General features: G+C 43.1%; 1 protein-coding gene across 17 annotated transcripts in view; it reads right to left on the bottom strand.

The window, feature by feature from the left end:
- The window catches only part of RNF144B (ring finger protein 144B), an 850,456-nt gene that overhangs the window by 641,315 nt on the left and 185,314 nt on the right, over nucleotides 1-23,827 (bottom strand). The window lies entirely within an intron of this gene.

The raw sequence follows: 23,827 nt of genomic DNA, 5'->3' as shown, positions 1-23,827 counted from the left end.
ATCAGGCTTCCTGAATTCAGACTATACTACAAAGATACAGTAATCAAGACACAAATACAGAAATATAGATCAATGGAACAGGATACAAAGCCCAGAGATAAACCCATGTACATATGGTCACCTTATCTTTGATAAAGGAGGCAAGAATATAAAATGTAGAAAAGACAGCCTCTTCAATAAGTTGTGCTGGGAAAACTGGACAGTTACATGTAAAAGAATGAAATTAGAACATGTCCTAACACTATATACAAAAATAAACTCAAATGGATTAAAGACCTAAATGTTAGGCCAGGCACTATAAAACTCCTAGAGGAAAACAGAACACTCTCTGACATGAATCACAGCAAGATCCTTTTTGACCCACCTCCTCAAGAAATGGAAATAAAAACAAAAATAAACAAATGGGACCTAATGAAACTTAAAAGCTTTGCACAGCAAAGGAAACCATAAACAAGATGAAAAGACAATCCTCAGAATGGGAGAAAATATTTGCAGACGAAGCAACTGACAAAGGATTAATCACCAAAATATACAAGCAGCTCATGAAGCTCAATATCAAAAACACAAACAACCCAATCCAAAAATGGGCAGAAGACCTAAGTAGACATTTCTCCAAAGAAGATATACAGATTGCCAACAAACATATGAAAGCATGCTCAACATCACTAACCATTAGAGAAATGCAAATCGAAACTACAGTGAGGTATGACCTCACACCAGTCAGAATGGCCATCATCAAAAAATCTACAAAGAATAAATGCTGGAGAGGGTGTGGAGAAAAGGGAACCCTCTTGCACTTTTGGTGGGAATGTAAATTGATACAGCCACTATGGAGAACAGTATGAAGGTTCCTTAAAAAACTAAAAACAGAACTACCATACTACCCAGCAATCCTACTACTGGGCATATACCCTGAGAAAACCATAATTCAAAAAGAGTCATGTAGGGCTTCCCTGTGGCACAGTGGTTGAGAGTCCACCTGCCGATGCAGGAGACGTGGGTTTGTGCCCCGGTCCAGGAAGATTCCACATGCCGTGGAGCGGCTGGTCCCGTGAGCCATGGCCACTGAGCCCGCGCGTCCGGAGCCTGTGCTCCGCAACGGGAGAGGCCACAACAGTGAGAGGCCTGCGTAGCGCAAAAAAAAAAAAAAAAAAAGAGTCATGTACCACAATGTCCACTGCAGCTCTATTTACAATAGCCAGGACATGGAAGCCACCTAAGTGTCCATCGACAGATGAATGGATAAAGAAGATGTGGCACATTTATACAATGGAATACTACTCAGCCATAAAAAGAAACGAAAATGAACTATTTGTAGTGAGGTGGATGAACCCAGAGTCTGTCATACAGAGTGAAGTAAGTCAGAAAGAGAAAAACAAATACTGTATGGTAACACATATACATGGAATCTAAAAAAAAAAAAAAAAAAAAGGTTCTAATGAACCTAGGGGCAGGACAGGAATAAAGATGTAGACATAGAGAATGGATTTGAGGACATGGGAAGGGGGAAGGATAAGCTGGGATGAGGTGAGAGAGTAGCATTAACATATATACACTACCAAATGTAAAATAGCTAGTGGGAAGCAGCTGCATAGCACAGGGAGATCAGCTTGGTGCTTTGTGACCACCTAGAGGGGTGGGATGGAGATGCAAGGGAGGGGAAATGGGGATATATGTATACATATAGCTGATTCACTTTGTTATACAGCAGAAACTAACACAACATTGTAAAGCAATTATACTCCAATAAAGATGTAAGAAAGGGCTTCCCTGGTGGCGCAGTGGTTGAGAGTCCGCCTGCCAAGTCAGGGGACACAGGTTCGTGCCCCAGTCCGGGAAGATCCCACATGCCGCGGAGCGGCTGGGCCCGTGAGCCATGGCCGCTGAGCCTTCACGTCCGGAGCCAGTGCCCCGCAACGGGAGAGGCCACAAAAGTGAGAGGCCCGCGTACTGCCAAAAAAAAAAAATATATATATATATGGGCTTCCCTGGTGGCGCAGTGGTTGAGAGTCTGCCTGCCGTTGCAGGGGACATGGGTTCGTGCCCCGGTACGGGAAGATCCCACATGCCGCGGAGCGGCTGGGCCCGTGAGCCATGGCCACTGAGCCTGCGCGTCCGGAGCCTGTGCTCCGCAACGGGAGAGGCCACAACAGTGAGAGGCCCGCATACCGCAAAAAACAAAAAAAAAAAAAAAAAAAAGATGTAAGAAAAAAAAAACTGGTCCATATAATAGGAAGACTGCAAGGGAGCTGGAGATCACCTTTTGAGAGAATTCAATATTTGGTTTAAAAAAAAAAAAACTACTTCCTCCATTTAAAAAAAAAAAAAAAAGGAACGGGTATGTTCCACCCACTCCCAAGCCAAAGGAAGGGCCTGTGCTACTAGGAAAAAAGTCCTTAAATAGAGGATTCCCAGCCTAGCATGAGTGCCAGGAAGGAGAGGAAGGTGAGTGAGAATGAAGAGTCTATACTGGTGGGAGAAGGTTGAGGTTGGGGGATCGAGATTGGGGCTGGATGATAAGGAGGGGAGCTTGAACAGAATGTGAAGTTTAAAAAATGAACAGGCGTGGGGCTTCCCTGGTGGCACAGTGGTTGAGAGTCCACCTGCCAATGCAGGGGACATGGGTTCGTGCCCCGGTCCGGGAAGAACCCACATGCCGCGGAGCGGCTGGGCCCGTGGGCCATGGCCGCTGACCCTGCGTGTCCGGAGCCTGTGCTCCACAACGGGAGAAGCCACAACAGTGAGAGGCCCGCGTACCGCAAAAAAAAAAAAAAAAAAGAAAAGAACAGGCGTGGGACTTCCCTGGTGGCGCAGTGGTTAAAAATCTGCCTGCCAATGCAGGGCACACAGGTTCAATCTGTGGTCCGGGAAGATCCCACATGCTGCGGAACAACTGAGCCCGTGCACCACAACTACCGAAGCCCACGCGCCTACAGCCCGTGCTCCACAACAAGAAAAGCCACCGCAATGAGAACCCGCGCACCGCAACAAAGTGTAGCCCCCGCTCGCCGCAACTAGAGGAAGCCGGTGCACAGCAATGAAGACCCAATGCAGCCAAAAATAAATAAATAAATAAATATTTTTAAAAATGAACAGGAGTGAGTCACCTAAATGTGATTGTTTTAATAGCCAAATAGCTGTGATTCAAATACTTTAAATGGCTCTCGCTGGTGATAGAATTGGGGCGATTTTTATTTTCTCCTTTGTGTTCGCCTAAAGCACCTAAATTTTTACAACAAACTTGTGATACATTATAGTCAGATGAAAAAAAGTTCATTTTGAAAAAAGTAAACTATTTAACATTAATATCTTGAGATGACATCACAAAACCATTCAATCCCATGAGTCAGCCAGAACTTCAGCAGCTACTAACACAAGCTTTGTGATTCTCACAGTAATTAAGTGAACTTGTACTACCAGATAATAAAACATGATGACACTACAATAACGTAATGTGGTACACACGTTAAGAATAGACAGTGGAACCAAATACTCTAAAAATGGAATCTCATACATATCTATTTAAAAAGAATTTAGTATATGGTAAAGGTGGCATTACTAATCATAGGATAAGAGAAAGTATTATTTAAGAAATGGTGCTAAAAATAGCAAGTTAACTATTTTAGGAGGAAGATAAATCACTACCTCACAATGTACAACAATACATATTTTGGATGGATTAAAATGCTAAGTGTAAAAACTATACTCAGGAAACCTAGCAGAAATACATGTGAATTTATGATAAGACCTAGAATGACTTTCTAAGCAAAATGCTAAAGGAAGAAAATAAACCAAAGAGAGAGACCAATTTTCTTATGAACGTGGTATATCTCTCCAGTTATTTAGATCCTAATTTTCACTCCCTCTCACAGGTATCTATGGATGTTGGGATTCTCGATGCTTTTATTTTCTTTCTCATATTTTAGTTATGTTCCAAGGTTTCTATAGTGATCATATAATTCTTTCATAATAAAAATTATTTTAAAAATAAATGTTTAATGAAAAGACTAATTTAAAAGATCTTATAGGGCTTCCCTGGTGGCGCAGTGGTTGGAAGTCCGCCTGCCGATGCAGGGGGCACGGGTTCGTGCCCCGTTCCAGGAGGATCCCACGTGCCGCGGAGCGGCTGCACCCATGGGCCGTGGCCGCTGGGCCTGTGCGTCCGGAGCTTGTGCTCCACAGCGGGAGAGGCCACGGCAGTGAGAGGCCCGCGTACCACAAAAAAAAAAAAAAATCTTATAAATACTATAAACCCTGTTAAGTATCAAATGCTTGATGAGAGTTGAATACCAAGAGGAAATTTGTGCATGAACATTGACATGGCTCTACAGAAAGATTTCAGAAGAAAACATGCTAGTCCAGAGAAAAGGGAATGAAGGAGAGCTTAGAGAATAATTAATTTTCTCTAATAATGCTCTGAATTCAGTTTTGATATCATCTATCACAAATCCTTGCCTTCTCCTAGTAAGCAGGGAATGGAGGTTATTCTGTGCACCAGAAAAAATCAAAGCAGCCTCTTGCAGTTTAGCCAAAAAGTCCAGGGTACGGGAGGCGTTAATCAAGCAGCTGCAGTCTTTGTTATCTGTGTACCTTTTTTTGTTTTGTTTTGTTGCGGTATGCGGGCCTCTCACTGCTGTGGCCTCTCCCGTTGCGGAGCACAGGCTCCGGATGCGCAGGCTAAGCGGCCATGGCTCATGGGCCCAGCCGCTCCGCAGCATGTGGGATCTTCCCAGACCAGGGCACGAATCCGTGCCCCCTGCATCGGCAGGCAGACTCTCAACCACTGCACCACCAGGGAAGCCCTGTGTACCTTTTTGATGCGCACTGAGGGATGGCAAGGACAGTGTGACCTTGACAGCCATGACAGGCAGGCGCTAAAAGCAAGCAGCAGTGTACTGCTGCTCCTCAGCTCTGTGATGCATGAGAAATCTTTGTTAACCTCTTGGAATATCACCCTTTGGAGACATCACTGCTTTTTTTTTTTTTTTTTTTTTTTTAAATACGTTCACTACCCAAATGTTGCCTGCAGACACAGCACAAACTTAATGGCTCTACAGCAATTTGCCTTTGAAGAGAGTTCTGGCTCCACAAGATGCCACAGACATATCAAGGGGAAAAGAGACACCTTACAGAAAGGGAAATGTGTGCTTCCCACTTCCGCATGTCCCGACACATAGAGTTTCAGATCCTGAAGCACAGAAGGGGGCTGGGATCGAGTCACAGCCTCTTGGCTCCAGAGAGTCCTGTCATTTATATCTGTGTATTCCGAGCTAACATCCCTATCCAGACATATGTGGGAGAGGTGAGAGCAACATCACTGGCCTCAAGGTAACAAGGCCAATTGGAATTTTGAAGACGCAGAATTCTTTTGTCCTTCAAAGAAACATCCACGTTAAAAGTTAGCCTCAAAAAAAAAAAAAAAAAGTTAGCCTCACCTCTCAACAAATGGTTTCACCATCCTGAGTTTGTCTTGTGTCTTCCAAAACGGAAAAAAAATTTTGCACCTCACACTGCTAGGAAATCAACATCCCCTCCTACCTCACTCCCACGCCTCACAACTCTAATCTACCAGAATATTCACAAAGCTCACTAGACCAAATGGCAATCAGAGTATCAGCTTCACTAATGGCTGATATTTAATCTTTAAAAACACAAAATAAAGGCAGATCTCTAAGGCCAAGACTGGACTTCCTTTCTGAAATGCAATCTTCTCCTTGAAATGCAAGATCACCCTCACACATCCTGTCAGGTACTGGTGAAGAAGCTGGGCCCAACAGTGAATCTGCTGAAACAGGTCCTGTTCAGTCTGCTTACCTCATGGGGAAAGGCAGTGCTAATCCCTTCTGCCCTTCTTGCAGAATTATAAGACAAGCAGAAAAAGAGTAAAGTCAGATTCTCACTTTGGAGGCATATTAACTACCCACTGTGTTGTACATGACCCTAGATTTACACTCCCCAATTAGTTATTTATCTTCCTTTCAGGAGGGTGAGCAAAAGGTGGGTCAGAGAAACAAGAAATGTTTACTCCAAAACTGCCTAGGACTAAGGTGGTACTACAAATGAATGGATTGGAGGCCTGGCAGAATAGAGTATCCTGAGACTTAAATCTTAAAGACCCAGTTTACTACAAAGCTCAAAGAATACATTTTCAGCAAATGTTAAGAGTGAACATCAAGGTGGGGTGATCCTAGCGGAGGGAGAATTCTCAGGTCTCCTCAGTTTCTGATAGCAGATGGGCTCAGGCTGGTGACAATGGTATTCTACTTGTCCAGCGAGAGATCCTGCCAGTTTGCATGAAGACCGATCACTATGAAATTCTGAACAACTGTTTTATGTGGCTGCAAAAACTAACATTAGTTAGCCACATGAGCTGGCTCTACCATCCAGTTCTAAGTGTACTTAGTTACAACCCCATTGGCACCATCTTGCTTTCTTATCCGAGACATTATAGTAATAGATGGGCAGTCACATGACAATTGTGACATGACCAGGCCATATGCTTGCCCAAACAGGTATCTAAGAAAAACTGAGCACAGCAGACCTAGCCCCTTTTATATTATCTCCATTTTACAGATGAAGAATTTAAGACAGAGGGTGGTTTCGTAACTGTCCAAAATCACAGCTAGCGTGTTGTAGGGCCAAAAAATTGAACCCGAGTCATCTAGCTCCAGAGTTCATACTCAACCAGTGCACTGTGCTGTGTTGCAAAACTACCTATATATGTTTCTAAGGAAATATGCCCTACTAAGATCAAAAGAAAGAGTGAGCTTTGCTCTGGTTAGAAAAAGAAAATTAGCCTCCACTCAGATTGTCACCCAGAGCCACAGACTTAGAATTAATAAGAGGCTGAGCCATCATCTTGTCCAATCCCCAGTCCAGAGCATAAATCCTTTCTATAAACCTCCTGACAGATCTCATTTCTCCTAGTATGCCACAAATATCACAACCATAAGAGGTAGTATTTATTAAACATACACTCTGTGCAAGACTCTCCTAAACGCTTCATGTAAGGTATCACATTTAGTCCCTATCAGATAAGAAGCACAGAATTGCCATTTTCAGATAAAAAATTTAAGTGTGAAAGGATCTCACACTTTGTAACTAGCAAACTCAAGATTGCCTATTGGAAAGGGGTCTAGGAGTCAAGATCAGGGTGCAAGCCCTTGCCAGGGAGGGGCAGCAGTACCCTGTGCAGGGCACAGCTGTCGTCTGAGCCCCCTGGTATGGCACATGTGCTCAGTAGGGCTGTCGCTGTGGTTGTTCTCTGTGCCATCACTTTATTCTTTCTGCTAGCTGCCTGTTTTGCCCCCTCTCTTTATTTAATCTGTTTTATCTTTTACACATCAGCAATCATTTAATGAGACTGACATAGGCACTGAGGATAAACCAGCGAACAAAACAGGAATCCTTTCTCTCTTGGAGCTTGTATACTGTTGGGGGCAGGAGAAGTGTGTGTGTGTGTGTGTGTGTGTGTGTGTGTGTGTGTGTGTGTGTGTGTGTGTGTGTGTGTGTGTGTGTAATATATAGTCAGAGATATCTAAATATATCTATTATCTATATATATTTACTATAGATATCTATCTATAGACATACCTATCTATAGACATCTTCTATAAAAGATATCTATATCTACCTTTCTGATATATATCTGATATATCCATCAAATAGATGGATAGATGCAGAGAGAAAGAGAGAAAGCTTTGGTGATAAGTGTTATGATAAGAAAGTAAAGCAGAGTAAGAGAGACTGAGAGTGAGAGTATAGGGAGGAAGATGGAATTTTATATTAGATGGGTGACCTATAAGCAGAGACTTTATTTCATGTACTTTTGGGTCCTCATATCAGAGAGGGGATGGGGTCAATAGTATATCCAAAGTAATGTCTACATATCTTCATTCATTCATTCATCTTGGAGTATCTTAGACAAAGATTTCATTATGCTAGACTCTGTGGAAGACACAAAGATGAAGAATAACAACTAGCTGTCTTCAGTTGGTTCCCTGGGTTATATACTCTGAGACCGAGATTTGTGTGCAGAAAGGAGTTTATGGGGAATGCTCCAGGGACAGCACTGTAAGCATTCAGTGTTGGGAAGCAGCATTGGGCAGAAGGACATATTGACTAGTCTTATAGGGAGCTCTAGAGCTGGGATGGCCCTACAGCAGCCAGGCCGACAGGCGTTTGAACTTTTGCATCAACCAGTCACTGGATGCAGGCTGTCCCTAAGGACAAAGTGAACTCTGGCTAGGCTGCTCCCCTCTGCAGAGGGCAACTGAAAGTGAGGGACTTCAATCCCACAGCAACCAACACTCCCAACAAGTGCAGAGATGAGCGAATTAACACCACGGTCCTGGAGGGAAGTCTCCACGACGCACCACAGCACTACCTGTGCCAATTGTTTTCTCAGTAGGCAGCATGATGAGATCGTTAAGAACATGTTGGGTCAGAGCGCCTGCATAAATCCTGTCTCCACCATTTGCCAGTAGTATGACTGTGCCTGCGTTCCCTTGTCTGTAAAATTAAGGTAATAATGATTTCTACTTCCTAGGGTGGCTCAGAAGATTAGATGAGTTGGTATATGTAAAATGCTTAGAAAAGCACCTGGCATACCATGGTAAGCATCAAATAAATGTTAGTTAGGATACCAATTTTCTCTTTCTGCTCTCAGAACATCTCCTGTACATATTACTATTTCCATTTTAACAAACAAGCTTAGAAAACTCATTCAACCTTTCTTTCCCTGCTTTGCTTTGCAGCCCATATGGTTTAGATGGGGCTGGCCCCACCCCTCAAGCTCTGGAAATGGGCACATGACTTGAGCCCGGCCAATCAGAGCAGTGCAGAGCCTGCTGCAGATTTTGAAACAAGCATCCACCTGAACTGAGACAAGAATTTCCTCCCCTAAGTGCTTTTGCTGGACTTTCATGAAAGCATGCTCTTTCTCCTGAAAATCCTAGCTCTAAGGATAATATAAAGATTCTGAATTTCTAGGAATCCTCTTTTCTAAATTTTGGAGAGAGCCAGCCTAAAAATGAAGCCAACCCAAAGCGAACAAAGCCAATATATGAGAGACAGTTTCTTAATGACTGTGTTTGAGTTCCTGAATCCTGGAATGCCTGAAACCAAAATTTGGGGTTTTGTAAAAACATGAATTAAGAAATTCCTTTTTTCAGTTGGGTTTTTCCACTGGAAATACTTGGTTAGGTCAGCACAGCTGAGCCAGCTAGAACTCAACTCTAAATTCTGTGGAAGTGAGCATAACCCTGGAGAGTCACCTGAGATCCCAACATAAAGAGAATGAGGCGTCAGTAAGCAATCAACAACCACAGCCCAGGAGAGCCCCGTCAAAAGGAACGATAATCCCTGATACGGATGTGATGAGAATGGCACTTCCCCTCTCTGCTGTCACAGGAAGAGGAACCTAAGGAAACATGATGACTAAATGCAATGTAAACGTGGTAGCCTAGATGAGATCCAGGAACAGAAAAAGGATATTATGCAGAAATTAACAAACTATGAATAAAATATGGAGTTTAGCTAATTTTTAAAAAGGGGGGCACAGGGGTGGGGGAGGGAATAACCTCTGCATTTACTACCAGTTAGTCTTTGCTCTGACAGCTGCGTGGCCTAGGAAGATGAGGGCAAAGCAGAACGGCCTCAGCTCTAGCAACGGGAGCTGCTTCCATCTTCCTGGATTATACCTCTTCATCACAAGGCCTCTCCCACTCATTTAGTACAGCACGCTCTGTGCAAGGTGCTGGGGCTCAAAGATGTGCAAACTATGGGCCCACTCTCAAGGGATTTCCAGTCTGGGTAGCACCGGACAGAAAGGGTGGGTCTCTTGGCTCCAACAGTGGCTCTTAGACCCACCGCCTCCCCAGCAGATCCATCCTTGGGGCTTGGCTTGGATCTTTCCGTCCTTGGCGTGGAGGACCCCTTTACTTCAGACAGCTGGGTCATTAGAGGAGACAGGAGGAAGGAAGAAAAAGGAGTTGGTTCAGTTGGCTGGCTCTGAGAAATGACCAGAGGCTCTTAAACCTATCCAGATCCACAATCCCTTTTCTGAAATCTTTGAGGCAGATATGCTTCAGAATTGAGAATTTTTCAGAATTTAGAAAGCAAATATAATGAATTACTAAGACCTCCAGTAGAATCTGGGGCCTTAGCCCATAATCAAATGTATTAATATTTTATCAAATATTATCAAAACAAAACACAAATATTCACTCTAAGTGGGATAAATATAATGATCATAAATAATCTCATATGAATTCCAGACAGGTTTTGCCACCAATGAATTTTGGTGCCAAACTTACTTTAAAACTCTTGGTTTTCAGAGCTTTGTGAACCACACTTTAAGGACCCACTGCTTTACTTGACGGTGCTTTCTCATTCCACACTGAGGAGAAAAAAATCAATAAACACTCAAACTCATTTTTTATTTTCATGAAGACTATCTCCCAAATGACCCCAATGTGTATTTGATGACTCACAGCTGCCTGCCTGTCTGACACATAGAGAGACAGAAAGACAGCAGGATACTTGTGAAAAGCTTGCTTGCCATGGGATTTTGAATGGGATGTCACCCTGAAAAGCCCAAGCTAGGCTCTTTACTGGTATAGGAATCAAAACATCAATGCTAACGGGGATTAGGGAGGGGGGTTAGACTTTGATTTTAAAGAAAATTCCTGAATTGAAGTTTCTTTCCCAAACCACTGTATCATGTTGCTATGTGAAAAAAAAAAAAAAACTTTGCAAATGATCTTCAAAAGTCATTAAACGTGCAAAATACTGTTTTCCTTTTAACGTACATAACTGTCAGCCAACATGTAAACTAGCAGACATAGATTCAATTCCTTTGGGAATCAGGAGGTTGTACAAACTCTCGTGAGTTGATTTTCTTAATTTCTCTACTTACAGGCCACTTGCTAACTTCAAGATATCTCTTTTTCACACCCACACATATTTTTTTTCAATTCTCTTCTTCCATCTTTATTTTCTAGATCTTATGCGCTAAGTCCAGAAAAAAAATCTCTCCTCTTCTTACTCTGCTTCAATTCTGAGGGGAAAAATGGCCAACTTTGAACAAACACAAGAAGGCTACCCATTTTTAGACCAACTTAGACACAAGAATCAGTGCCACCAACATCTCAATACAAAGATATTTTTCTTCTTTATGTTCCTCTAACACTACGTTTACTGAAACATCTTGATAACTAAAAATGTATTTCTACTGAATCTGGCATCTCCTTCATAGTTTTGACTATTCTAGCTGTATTCTTTTCACTTGCTTCAGCTACAAATTGCATTATTTAACCTACCTCATGGGTTTAATAGCTTTTGGAGGGTTGATCTGAAAACCTATTCGTGATTTATAATTTTTGTAATAAAGGGACATATGCATTTTTGCCTCAATAAATATCTACAAGCCAATCCATTTCTTGTTCAAGGACTAAATGAATTTCTGTAATCGCTTAAACATGGAACATGTATTTAACAAGAGAGACCCTTAATGAACATATCTTGGCCAACACATAGATTATCAAGTTGAACTGTGTGATTATTTACTTTGCAAAAAGATTCTTTGCTTTTCAAAAGAACTAACCAGTTTCCTTTACTTAGTCCCATGTTTGACCCACACACATTTTCATGCACACAGCTGTTGCTAAAAGCAAATGTAAAAATGAAATAGAAATGAAGGGTAAGTATCATGACACTTATTTTAGGCCTGTAGACTCTGCCTCCTTAGATTGACTCCCAGTTCCTAAAAGAAAGGCTCAAAGCATGTACCTTTCCATGTGGATGTTAGATTGAACATTAGCAGGCATGGCTACATGCCCTCACCATAGCTCAACAATAAGTAGCCAGGTGAAACCTAGGGCTAGGGATGTTTAGTCATGCCCTATGCATAGGGTCACCAAGAGCAAGAATTAAAATGTCTAAAGAGCAAACTACAGTTAACCCTCCCTGAACATGCAAGGTTAGAGGCACCGACCCTCCACACAGCAGAAAACGTGAGTCTAACTTATATTTGGCCCTTTGTATACTAAGTTCCTCTGTATCCATGGTTCCACATCCACAGATTAAACCAACCTCGGGCCCTGCAGTATTATAGTATTTACGATAGAAAAACCCTGAGTAAAAGTGGACCTGCGCAGTTCAAACCAGTGTTCAAGGGTCAACCATATTTATTTCTTTTTTTCTTCAGTATCTTTTCTGAAGCTCACCCTTAAAGGCAAGAGTTGTGTCTCAGAAAGCTCTGCCTCAGGGGAAACCATTCTAAAATTAAGGCCCATGCCTGTTCTATTGTTCAGCTAGGGTCCCTGACTCTACTCCTAATTCCAGTTTTAAGGAGAAGACAACTTTTAAAGAAAACAATTCTCTCAAACCTCTGAAAATCAATACAATGACTCACATACCCAGTTTAAGAAAAACTCGACTCTGTCACCTTAAAGACTCACTTTGCTGCAACCTGTGTCCTTTTATGACTGAGCCATTCCTCTGCCCTTCCTACCATGAAGCACTAGATGGCACCAGAAAACTGCTGCATCAGAGTAACTGCACAAGCATCCTTGGCTTTCCATGTCTCCTTTCTCATCAAGGGGTCTCAGCATTTCACATATGGTGCCTCAAATTTGCCCTTGTAGGTATCATTTTCATCAGAGAGGAGCTAAAGAAACAAAAATAAATTGATATTCTAACAGAAGAAGCACCTACCATTATCATCGTCAACACTGATTCAATTGCTAGGGGCCAGCAATGTGGCTTCAAGGCAACTTCATGATTTTCCCAGCAACTCAGAGTTCTCATTTTTCTCATATACTAATTAGATCCAGAATCTCGTCTACCTCCCTGAGAGGAATGTGTGAGAACAAAATGCCATAATGGATTTGAAAGGCTTTTGTGAACTGTGACGGGTTATTAATTGCCATTAGCACACATTTCCCCCTGAGATCAGAGCTTGTCTTGAGGCAACACAGGCTGTGAAGGGAAAAGCAGTTTCTCTGCAGAAGGCATGAGGTGCTTCTGCCTGGGTATGCAGTGTTTCCATTGAGCTTGGCCAACATACTCAACAGCATACAGTGAGGGAAGAGAAGTGTTATTCAGTATCTAGACACCAGGGATTTGTTCTCTCCACTCTCTGGTTAAAGTATCACCCCGACTCAATTCCAGTATCAGGCAGAAGCCTCGACACACTCATTCCCTGTCCTCTCAGCAAACTTCACGTGAAGCTGAGTTCTAAGCAAAATGGTGAAGTAAGTGAAAAGAAGTCTCTAAAGTTTTCCTCTTCATCCATAGACTGATTTAACTTATCCTTCACAGTTAATCCTGTACCATCACTTTTACCCAGGCTGTCCCTGTCAGGTTGGGAAATGAACAGAAAAAGGTATATATAGATTAACATGTTACCCCTAGAAACATCTATATTTTAAATGAGAATGGTAACCAAAAAGACAGTGTTTTATCCAAAGGAATAAATCTCTAATGGTTGAGTATGAGGCACTGTGGAGAGATTTTGTTATCTCTTTGCACCAAAAAAGTCATTTCTCATAGCTTTTAACAGAAGGCCCAGCCAGCTTTTTCTCCTTCTGCTCCCCCACCCCAACTTTGTCTCTCTGGTCTATGCAACTGACCACACTCTGAAATGCACCTACTGTGCTTTCCTGTCCTCTATGCCCCTCAGCAACCACACTTTTAAGTTTACAGGATCTTTCTTTCTGACCCTAAACTCAATGATGACGTTCTCCTCCCTCCCTATACATACATGCTTAACAAAAATCAAGCTAGCCACCATGTAAGTACCAGAATTATAGCTCTTTACACTAATTTATAATTGACAAAGTGTTCCCATCCGACAGGTAACGGGAGGAAAATGAGATGCAGTAAATTACCTGAGGTCACAGGACTAACTGGCAGCAGGATTCAGACCCAAATACAGACCCCTGGCTCCCAGCAACCCAAGGACTGTTCTGAAAACTACGGAAGAAGAACCTAAAGACCAGAATGACACTGCCATGGAAATGCCCTAAGGCCCCACACCTACACCTCCAGGCCCACAGACTTCCCATGGGGACCAAAGGCAAATCATACCTACAGCCAGCACTGGTACCCTCACTTCCACGGGGCTGGGGGAAGGAGATGGAGGACAGAAGTACTGTACTATCTCAGGCCCCGAGATAGCCCCTGATTTAAGGGGACCTTAAATACTTCAGACAAATCCCACCCTGAGCAGAACAGGACCCAGAGTACCGTTTCCATATCCAGATTCAACCTTGAAAAACCATGAGATAGGGGAAGAAAGAAGAGCCCAAGAAAGCAAAAAATTGGGGCAGTAAAACCATGTTCTTGTTTCCAGATTTCTTAATCCTCCCTGAGGACAGCTCACGTAAAAGAGCATTCTAGGCTGTTGTGAAAGAAGGGGAACCATCACGTAATTTTTGGGTTTTCACTGAAATCCCCTACTATGATTTAACCATACACCCACCAACATCCTTTCCTCCCATTAGACCATCCCTACTAGGGCTTCTTCTTTGACCCACAACAGAGCTGCCTTGCCGGTCCTGGGCCAGCGCCTCCTGACACCACACGGTAAAGCCTTTATAAGAGCTGGCACTCCTTCCCCGCTGGGGAGAGCCCAAGACCTGGGAAGAGATTCTCTGCCCTAAACCAGGAAAGAAGCACCTTTCAGCCCTGAGTGCTTCACCATGGAGGAGAAGGTGGTAAAGGGGAATGGGAGAACTGGAAAGAGTTACTGAGAAGGGCCACCCATTTCTGAGAGTGCAGTCCTGTCAGTGGCCCCTCTTAAAACTCTTTTCCACATCCATGTGAAATGCTTTCATCCGAGAGCTGGGCAAGTGGCCCCAGCTCTCTAGGGCACCCCAGTGCCCACACTACCCTCCCCAGTTATACTGCATACCTAGAGATAACTTCCACACAAGGCATCCAAAGGCAGAAAAAGAAGCAGGCCCGAAGCTTACTCAATTAAGATCATATCCAGAAGCTTTGTCAGCACAAAGGTGAGCTTGTGGTCGCTGCTGCCCTGGGACAACCGTGCTTTAGCGGTTTCTTTCTGCATGGCCTACCGCTGCCTTGGCAGAGTCTTGCTTCCAAAGGCCCGTATAGACACCGGATAGACATATATATACCCGTGTACACCGGTATACATATATTTATATACATTTCTGTGTATATATGCACATATATACTTACAGCGTCAGCTCTCGGTATCCTCTGGGGACTGGCTCCAGGACACACACGAATACGAACTCGTGGACGCACAAGTTCGTTACATAAAATGACCGTGGACGCACAAGTCCCTTACATAAAATGACCGTACGGTCTCCTGGTTCCACCCCCGCGGGTTCCGCCCCCGCGGGTTCCGCCTCCCACTGATCCGAAATTGACGCGTAATCCTTCAAGTGTGCGGCTAAATGGGACTACAAAGGAAAAGAAAAATAACAATACACTATACTTCTGTAAAACTTCCTACCTTTATCAAAAACTTTTACACCTATTACGGTATTGTTTCATTCCTAACTCAGGAGGTAGATTGGACAGATGTTATTAGGAGCCGTATTTCACAGATAAGGAGATTAAACTTCAAATACAGTATGTTGGTTTGAGTCACAACTAGAATCCAGGTTGAATGACATCCATGTCGTCCTGCACCAAACAGATATTTCTTAGTAACTGTACAATTAAATATGGTGCAGTTTGAGATATAAAATTCCATGTTTTATTGATATAAACCCATTTTAAGAATTATTGTTGCTGATAATACCCCCTGCAGATCACTTTTTATCTCTATAATTAAAATTGGAGTAGAAGTGAGCAAAAATTATTTGGATACTACCTATCCTAAAAGAGCCATTTGATCTATTACTCTCAACCCTACCTGCATATTAGGAATCAACTAAGGTTCTTTTTAAAAATATCAGTGCCTGGATTTCACAACCCTGAGCATTTGAAGTAGACTATCTGGCGATGGACAGAGCAAAGCAATTTTTTAAAGCTCCTTGTTGGATGTTAATATGCAACCACAAACTTTGTTGGCACAGGAGTATACAATGTCAACCAATGCCAGATCATTTTGTACATTTTGTGCATGTACGTGTCCCAGGTCTATAATCCAAATGTCCCCAAGTTTACCGGCTATTCAGGGGTCACCCTTTTCATCAATACTCAAATAAAATGACTAGAGCTACCATCTAACATATGCTGAGAAATCCAATCATCTCCCTGATATTTTTAAGGAGTCTAGGAACCATGTTCTCTTGGTTCATATCACTCCAACTTCCTGCTATTGCTGGTTTCTCAGTCCTACTTACCATCTTGCTTTCTGCAAATGCTGACCTTTTTCCTCATTCTATCCCCTCACCTTTGGCCACCACCTTCCAACCTCCTTTCAACACCCAAAGCAACTCTATCATTAGTACTTCATGGAACAAGCCTTTACTAAAAGCTTAGGTTTAATAGAAGAACACCACCAATCCTAAAGAAAAACTTATCACCGGGTATTAGGCATTACTCTTCTTGAAGCTTCTCCATCCTGTTACAGGGGATTCCTGCTGGCTGTTTTTTTTCCCTTAGCCAACAACAACTATTATGTTACCATATTCAACCAGACTTTTCTATCATCCTTTGTCTTCTCTCAGTCCCAGGGGTCCTCACCATTTTTCTACCAAGCTACCACCCAAGCAAGCTCACATTCACTGAATTTTTTTTTTTTTATTTTAACCGAAATGATCCATCCAGTATTTTCCTAAACAAAAAATTCATTACCTTTAACACCTGGCAGAAGCTTTGAAGTTACTGTTTTTCTTTGATTTGTCACAGACTGAGTTTGTAGACTGTGATCCCTTCCCTCACCACTTTCTTATGTATATATTTATATATGTAATTTATATAGGTGTGTGTGTGTATATATATATACACATATATATGGGTATATATATGCATATATGTGTATGTATATGTGTATATATGTATATGAGTATATATGTGTGTGTGTATATGCATGTATATAGGTATATATAGGTATATATGCATATATATGTATGTATATGTATATGTATATATGTGTGTGTGTGTATATATATATGTGGCAGGCAATCATTGGCTGTCATGTGGAAGACTGGTTACAACCTTAGGAAACAAGGGACATGACAGGCAAGTTTTGGAGAGTCCATAGGAAGAGACAACTCCAAAACATGTGGAGACATCTTGAGAGAATTAGGCAATTTCAAGGAGCAGCCAGAAAAGGCTAATTGGTGGGCCAAATGTGAAGTGCTTGAGCACTGAACCATTAGAGAATGTCCCAAGGCCAATTTCATTTAAGGCAACCTAAGATCTTTCCTCAAGCAATCAAAAATATTTACCAGGAGGGGATCTACGCTCCCAGGGAAGCTGTGCAGTGCCAGACACTGAGCTGGGTAGTTTTATCACAAGCCTTCAAGATAGGGTATGATGGAATTCTCTGGCCAAGATGCCTTCCAGACATTCCATCTATCTCCAAATTACAAAATCATCCTAATCAGTTTTTGGTAACGAAGGAAGGCAGCCTCCTACTCATGACCTTCAAGGTATTAACTAGCAAACCTGGCAATTCTGGACTGTATGCAGGAGTATCTATCTCACTACTTGGCAGAGTACATAACCGAATCAGGACGATTTCAGAAACAGGGTATCTTGCCATGAGGGATGACCTAGAATTGGGGAACTACAAGAGAACTAAATAAGTCTTCTACTTCACCTCTTCATGACATAGAGGAACTGGGGTCTTTTGGACGCTCTTGGATTCTTAGTTGCAGAGTTGAGGCAACTTGTCTCCTGGTTTCCTGTTGTGGGATGTTTTGTGAACACACAAGCTGTCATAAAGTGTACCTTTAATTAATCTTTATTCTCCACAATAGTAGAAGAAGCCTTAAGATGTGAAATGAACTATATTTCAATAACAAAATCATGATGGAAAAGAAGTATGTTTCCTGACACAAGTGCCGTTTCCCTTGTGGCTGCACTGCCATCTTCTTCTCTCTTTCTCCCTGATACCATATCTGTCTACCCACGCCCCCCCCACCCAATATATATCGCAATGCCTGAAAACAGAGCCTCTCTTCTGACAACTGCCCATGAAAACCGCCTAGAAAAAGGCAATGATTCAGTCTGACCCCAGGATGAATTAATAACAAAACACAGAGCCCTGAACAAAACATGGCCTTAGTTTTGTTGACTTAAGAGATTTTATCCCAGCATATTTTCTAAACTTTATCACCTCTAGATCTGCTACTTGCTCTGCTAAAAATGTGAAAAAAGGTAAATCAGTGCCAACCTTACCTATTAAACCATAAACATAAATTTTCCAGCATTTTTTTTTTTTTTTTTTTGCGGTATGCGGGCTTCTCACTGTTGTGGCCTCTCCCACTGCGGAGCACAGGCTCTGGACGCGCAGGCTCAGTGGCCATGGCTCACGGGCCCAGCCGTTCCGCGGCATGTGGGATCTTCCCGGACCGGGGCTCGAACCCGCGTCTCCTGCATCGGCAGGCGGACTCTCAACCACTATGCCACCAGGGAAGCCCATAATTTCCAGCATTTTGATACAATACCAGGCAATCCTCCAAGGAAGTTTATCTCAAACACACACGCACACGCACACGCACACACACAAAAGTATAAACTTTCCAAGCTGGGCACAGTGAAAAATGACAGTGAGTTGAGTGGGAGTCAGGAGGCCTAGATATAGTGTCAGCTCTTTTGCTGACTGACATAAGACACCATCCCAGTGGGCCTTGCTTACCTTACCTGAGATCAAGAACCAGACTAAGAATCCCTAAAGTTCCTCCATCCACAAGTTTCTTTGACTCCATATAATCATACAGGTATCCTCTGTGATATCCTGAGTGATGTGACTTAGGTTGGGTCATCAAAAAGGATGGACATGCCTCCCTGGGTTACCCTGGCAAACCATATTAAGAAACTGAATGTTGATAAGAAAAATTAATGTTGAAAATTAGGGTCACCCTACTTGCCCAGGAGCCTGCTTTACTTGGAAGGAAAACCTCAGAAGCTCAGTGGCCATGGGTCATTATTGAGGCTGTGGGATTCTTTCCTCACAAACCAAGTGTTGCCTTGCCCAGCACATCAGGGGCCTCTCCTAATACTGGCTCAGAGGGCACTAACCCCCTACACTCTGTTTTCCTTAAAATTTTCTTTATAAACATTTGACTACATCCCACCTCTGCTTATCTTAAATGAATGGACCAGGTATGGCTCCTCTTGGTCCACAGCCAGAAAAATAAGGAGACAAACAATTCATGGCTACTTTATGTCTTTCTGAGCAAGGAAGAAGCAGCAGAAGAGAAGACTCAAATAGGAAGACGGCATTGGAAATAATGGAAGAACCAAAGGGGGAAAAAATTTACTCATAACTTTTGGCTATAACTAAGTCAGGAATAGGTAGTCAATTGGGAAGGAACCAAGCAGTGGCCTCTCTACTATTTATATGTCAGATTAATTATGGAAGCTGATGGGCAAGTTGTATGATTTGCCTAACAGAGTACACACTTCTCAAGTGCATGCATTCAAGAGGCCCTAATACTCAACACATAATTTGGTGCATGGCACTCTGGCAGCCTTCCAACATGCCTCAACTTCAGATACAACAAAAATGTTGAAATCAGTGAGGCCTTAAAGAAGTGACCACATCACTGATAGTAGAATATTTAGGATGCATTTTTGCTACAACAAAGCTCAAAGGTGGCAGAGGAGACGGAAGTTCTGTTGTGCTTTTCCCTTTCTCCCTTTCATCTCAGAACTTGAGCATACAGAGTGTTGTGGACGGAATGTTTGTGTCCCCCGCCCCGCAAATGTATATGTTGAAGCCATGACTCCCAATGTGATGTTATCTGGAGGTGGGGTATTCGGGAGATACTTAGGTTTATGTGAGGGCACGAGGATGGGGCTCCCATGATGGGATTAATGTCCTTATAAGAAAGGGAAAAGAGATTAGCACTCTCTCAAAGAGGTCATGTGGGGCTTCCCTGGTGGCGCAGTGGTTGGGGGTCCGCCTGCCGAGGCAGGGGACGCGGGTTCGTGCCCCGGTCCGGGAGGATCCCACATGCCGCGGAGCGGCTGGGCCCGTGAGCCATGGCCGCTGGGCCTGCGCGTCCGGAGTCTGTGCTCTGCAACGGGAGGGACCGCAGCGGTGAGAGGCCCGCGTACCACCAAAAAAAAAAAAAAAAAAGAGGTCATGTGAGTGACAGCAGCTTACAAGCCAAGAGAAGAGGCCTCAGAATGAAACTTACTTTGCCAGGACCTTGATCTTGGACTTCCCGGCCTCCAGAACCATGAGAAATACATTTCTATTGTTTGAACCCCCCAGTCTGTGGTATTTTTTTATGGGAGCCCAAGCTGACAAATACACCGAGACCCAGAAGTCACAGTCCTTCAGTTAAATTCTTTACCAAGGCTTTGGTGCAGGACATAGAGCACGGGACGTCTTGAAGCCTGAGTTTAATCAACACCACAAATCAGGTCAAATAAATCCCAAGAGTTGCAGGTTACTGAGTAGAGCTTTCCAGATAAACAGGCCTCTGCTGCCTCCTCATTCCTCTAATTTCCAATGTGGAGTTTCCTTCACAGACCATGAGGCAGACCTGGATTCCTCTGACGAATCTGACCATTTGGCTTTTCTGTAGCATGCCATTCAGCACTGAGTTACACACCATCACGGACTTTTCATGTTTTTGTTTTCTGCCTTAAATGTCTCTTCTCCCTGAAGATCAATTTTAAGCACCTAAAGTGCAGAGACCACATCTCATTTGGTTTCAGCCTCCACAAGGTCCAGCACGATACTTAGTATGTAATAGGGAATCAGTGTGTCTTGGATTTATTGGTCAAATAAAGAGTAACAATTTTTGTGGTCAGACAAAGAGCAATAATTTGCTACAAGCCTCACCTGTGTCAAGAAAAGCCCTGCTGGGGCTTCCCTGGTGGCGCAGTGGTTAAGAATCCACCTGCCAATGCAGGTTCAAGCCCTGGTCCGGGAAGATCCCACATGCCGCAGAACAACCAAGCCCGTGCGCCACAACTACTGAGCCTGTGCTCTAGAGCCCGCGAGCCACAACTACTGAGCCCACGCGCCACAACTACTGAAGCCCACGCGCCTGGAGCTCATGCTCCTCAACAAGAGAAGCCAAAGCAATGAGAAGCCCACGCACCACAACGAAGAGTAGTACCCGCTCACCACAAGTAGAGAAAGCCCACGTGCAGCAACGAAGACCCAATGCAGCCAGAAATTAAATAAATAAATAAATTTATAACAACAGAAAAAGAAAAGACCTGCCATTTTTACAGACAAGATAAAGAGCTTTGCTCTTACTCAGCATCACACCTAATAGCAATAGTTCCTCATATTTGCCTGGCACTTCATAGCATGCAAAGTGCCTTCAGAATGATTGATTCCTACAGGTTTCTTCCCACCAACCTGGCAAACATGATCCTCATATCAGAGCCCCTCCTGTCAGGGTGAATGGAATTGTAAAATCCACCTCATTAAATACCACCTCTCTCTCTCCAATCCCATCAACCAAATCTAGCAATATTTCCATGATTAAAGTAAAAGCGTGAGGCTTTAAACGTTCTATTTACTCACAGGTAGGAGTCATGAGAGAAATTCTCTCTACGTGACCTGGACAAGGAAAATAATTTAAAAAGCAGACATAATCAGCTTCCTCACATTCAAAACTCCCTCTTGATTGAGGGCTGACTGGAGCCCTTTGTCCCTAGGAAGGTAGAAGAAGCAGAATCTACCCTGCCCTGTAACCCTACACACGAGGGAAAGGTTCTTGGAGACAGGTAAATGGTTTGCCTATTTCTTTTATGAACAATAGAACCAGACAGCCTTTAGGGGAAAAATAAATCATAAAAGGGTAACATTGTATTTTTAGCCAGAGGGGTGTATGCAAAAGAGGAAAGACTTGCCAAAATTCCTTTGTCCAATGTTACAAATAAATCTCCAGTTTGTTACCCCCAACGAGTGCTTTCACTAAGCAGGCCACCCCCAAATTGGAGATTCAGGATCAGCATTTTTTTTTTAAACTAAACGAATAGAACAGATTACTTCAACAGAAAACAGAGCACCTCGCAGTCAGAATGCAAGAATCGCTTCATAAAACTTTTGAAATTTTATATGTAAAACTGTACTGGATCTTCTTGTCAAATATATTTCTTACTACAGTGCTGAACAAAAAAAAGTTTGAAAGTTTTGCCCTAGCTGTAGCGAGGTTGCTGGTGGAGTAGTACCGTTTGCCCTCTCTTTTTTCCTGGTATTAGCCCAATAAAAGAACAGTACTGTTTGCTTTCTGATAGAGCAGCACTTGCCCTGGGAGCAGCCCCGGCAGGGTGGTGTAAGCCCTGGATTCTGGCCTATGAATCATGGCTGCATCATTGCCCAGTAGATAGGCCTTAGGCAAGTTACTTCACCTCTCAGAGTCTTTCTTCATCATTCTATAGGGATACCTGCTATTTCCTTCAAGAGTCTCAAAAAGTAATGAATATATTGCCTACAAAGTACCTAGCAAAGTGCCTACAAAGATATTCAATAAATGTGACTTCCTGCCCTGTCCACACTTCCCACCCCACACCACCCCTTCTGTAGTGCTGTAGGGACTCTGGCCTCTGCATTTTCCCACTTTTCTTAGGTGGGGCTCTGTTGACACTACCAAACAATCCATCCACGTCATCTCCAGAAGCAGTCACTGACTCAAAATGAGGCGAACGCATAATTCACTCAAAGTGTTCGGAAACACATGTCTCAAAGAATATGTGAAACAAGGCCTCCAGAAGGACTGTTCTGTGTCTTGGCTTGCAGAGTAAAGGCCTAAGAGAAATGTTTTATTAGATGAATGGTTTCGGTGCCTTCAGGGGCTCTGAAAAACGTCAGTTTCATATTCTAAGCAATAAAAACGACTTCTGTATCTCCTCCAACTGACTCCACATTCCTGGTAATCAGGTGGTTTCCACAGCACCCAGGAAGGACTCTCAATAAATATTAACTAGGGAAGAACAGACCAGGAAAAACTCTACTCTTCTCCTTTTCTGGCTGAGCCATTTAACGAAAGGTCAGAGGCCTCATCTGTTCCTATGGAAACACCCCAGTGAGAATCCAACCCGATTTAGCCTGATTCCAACACTCAGTGAGGTGTTAACTTTTCCTAACTATGAAAGATTAACTGTCCCAAATTCCAATACCTTGAGGGAAGCAAGTTAATCATAGATGGCCTCCTGCTGTGTCACCCATCCCAACAGAGTTTTCGCAGCTGTATTTCCTCTCAGAACATTCTAGCTCCTCCTCAGCAAGAATACTGTCTGTTCTCACCATCGCTGGCTTTCCCTGGCTCTCTCTCCCCATGTCAGTTCTTTCCTGAAACCTTCCCCAGGTCTCTTGTCAGAATACTTCTACTTGTCTTTGCATTGCTTGCTAGTTTGTTTATACCTTCCCCAGATCCCTTACTACATTGGGATGTGTGTTACAATGACTTGAAAAGATGCCCATCCTCCCCCACAGACAGTGAGCACATTCAGAACTCCCTCATGTGGACTGTGTCTCAACTGTTATCACCCCTCCCCTGAGCTCCATTGGTAACACAGTGCCTGACCCATCACGCACATTCATCGCAGGCAGTTGAACTGGCTTGACCGGAGTTCTCTGGACGGCTTCAGTTGCTCATTTGTGCCTAAAACCAAGTCCTGGGGACTTCTTTCTTCTCCATAATATCAGGAGAGAACATTTTAAGACAGGAAAGAAACAGAAGGGCCAGAGAAAAAAGGA

The sequence above is a fragment of the Stenella coeruleoalba genome (genome assembly GCF_951394435.1).
Source record: "Stenella coeruleoalba genome assembly, chromosome: 10".
NCBI classification, from domain to species: Eukaryota; Metazoa; Chordata; class Mammalia; order Artiodactyla; family Delphinidae; genus Stenella; species Stenella coeruleoalba.
The sequence above is the reverse complement of the archived record's forward strand: the minus strand, read 5'-3'. Positions and strand labels throughout refer to the sequence as shown.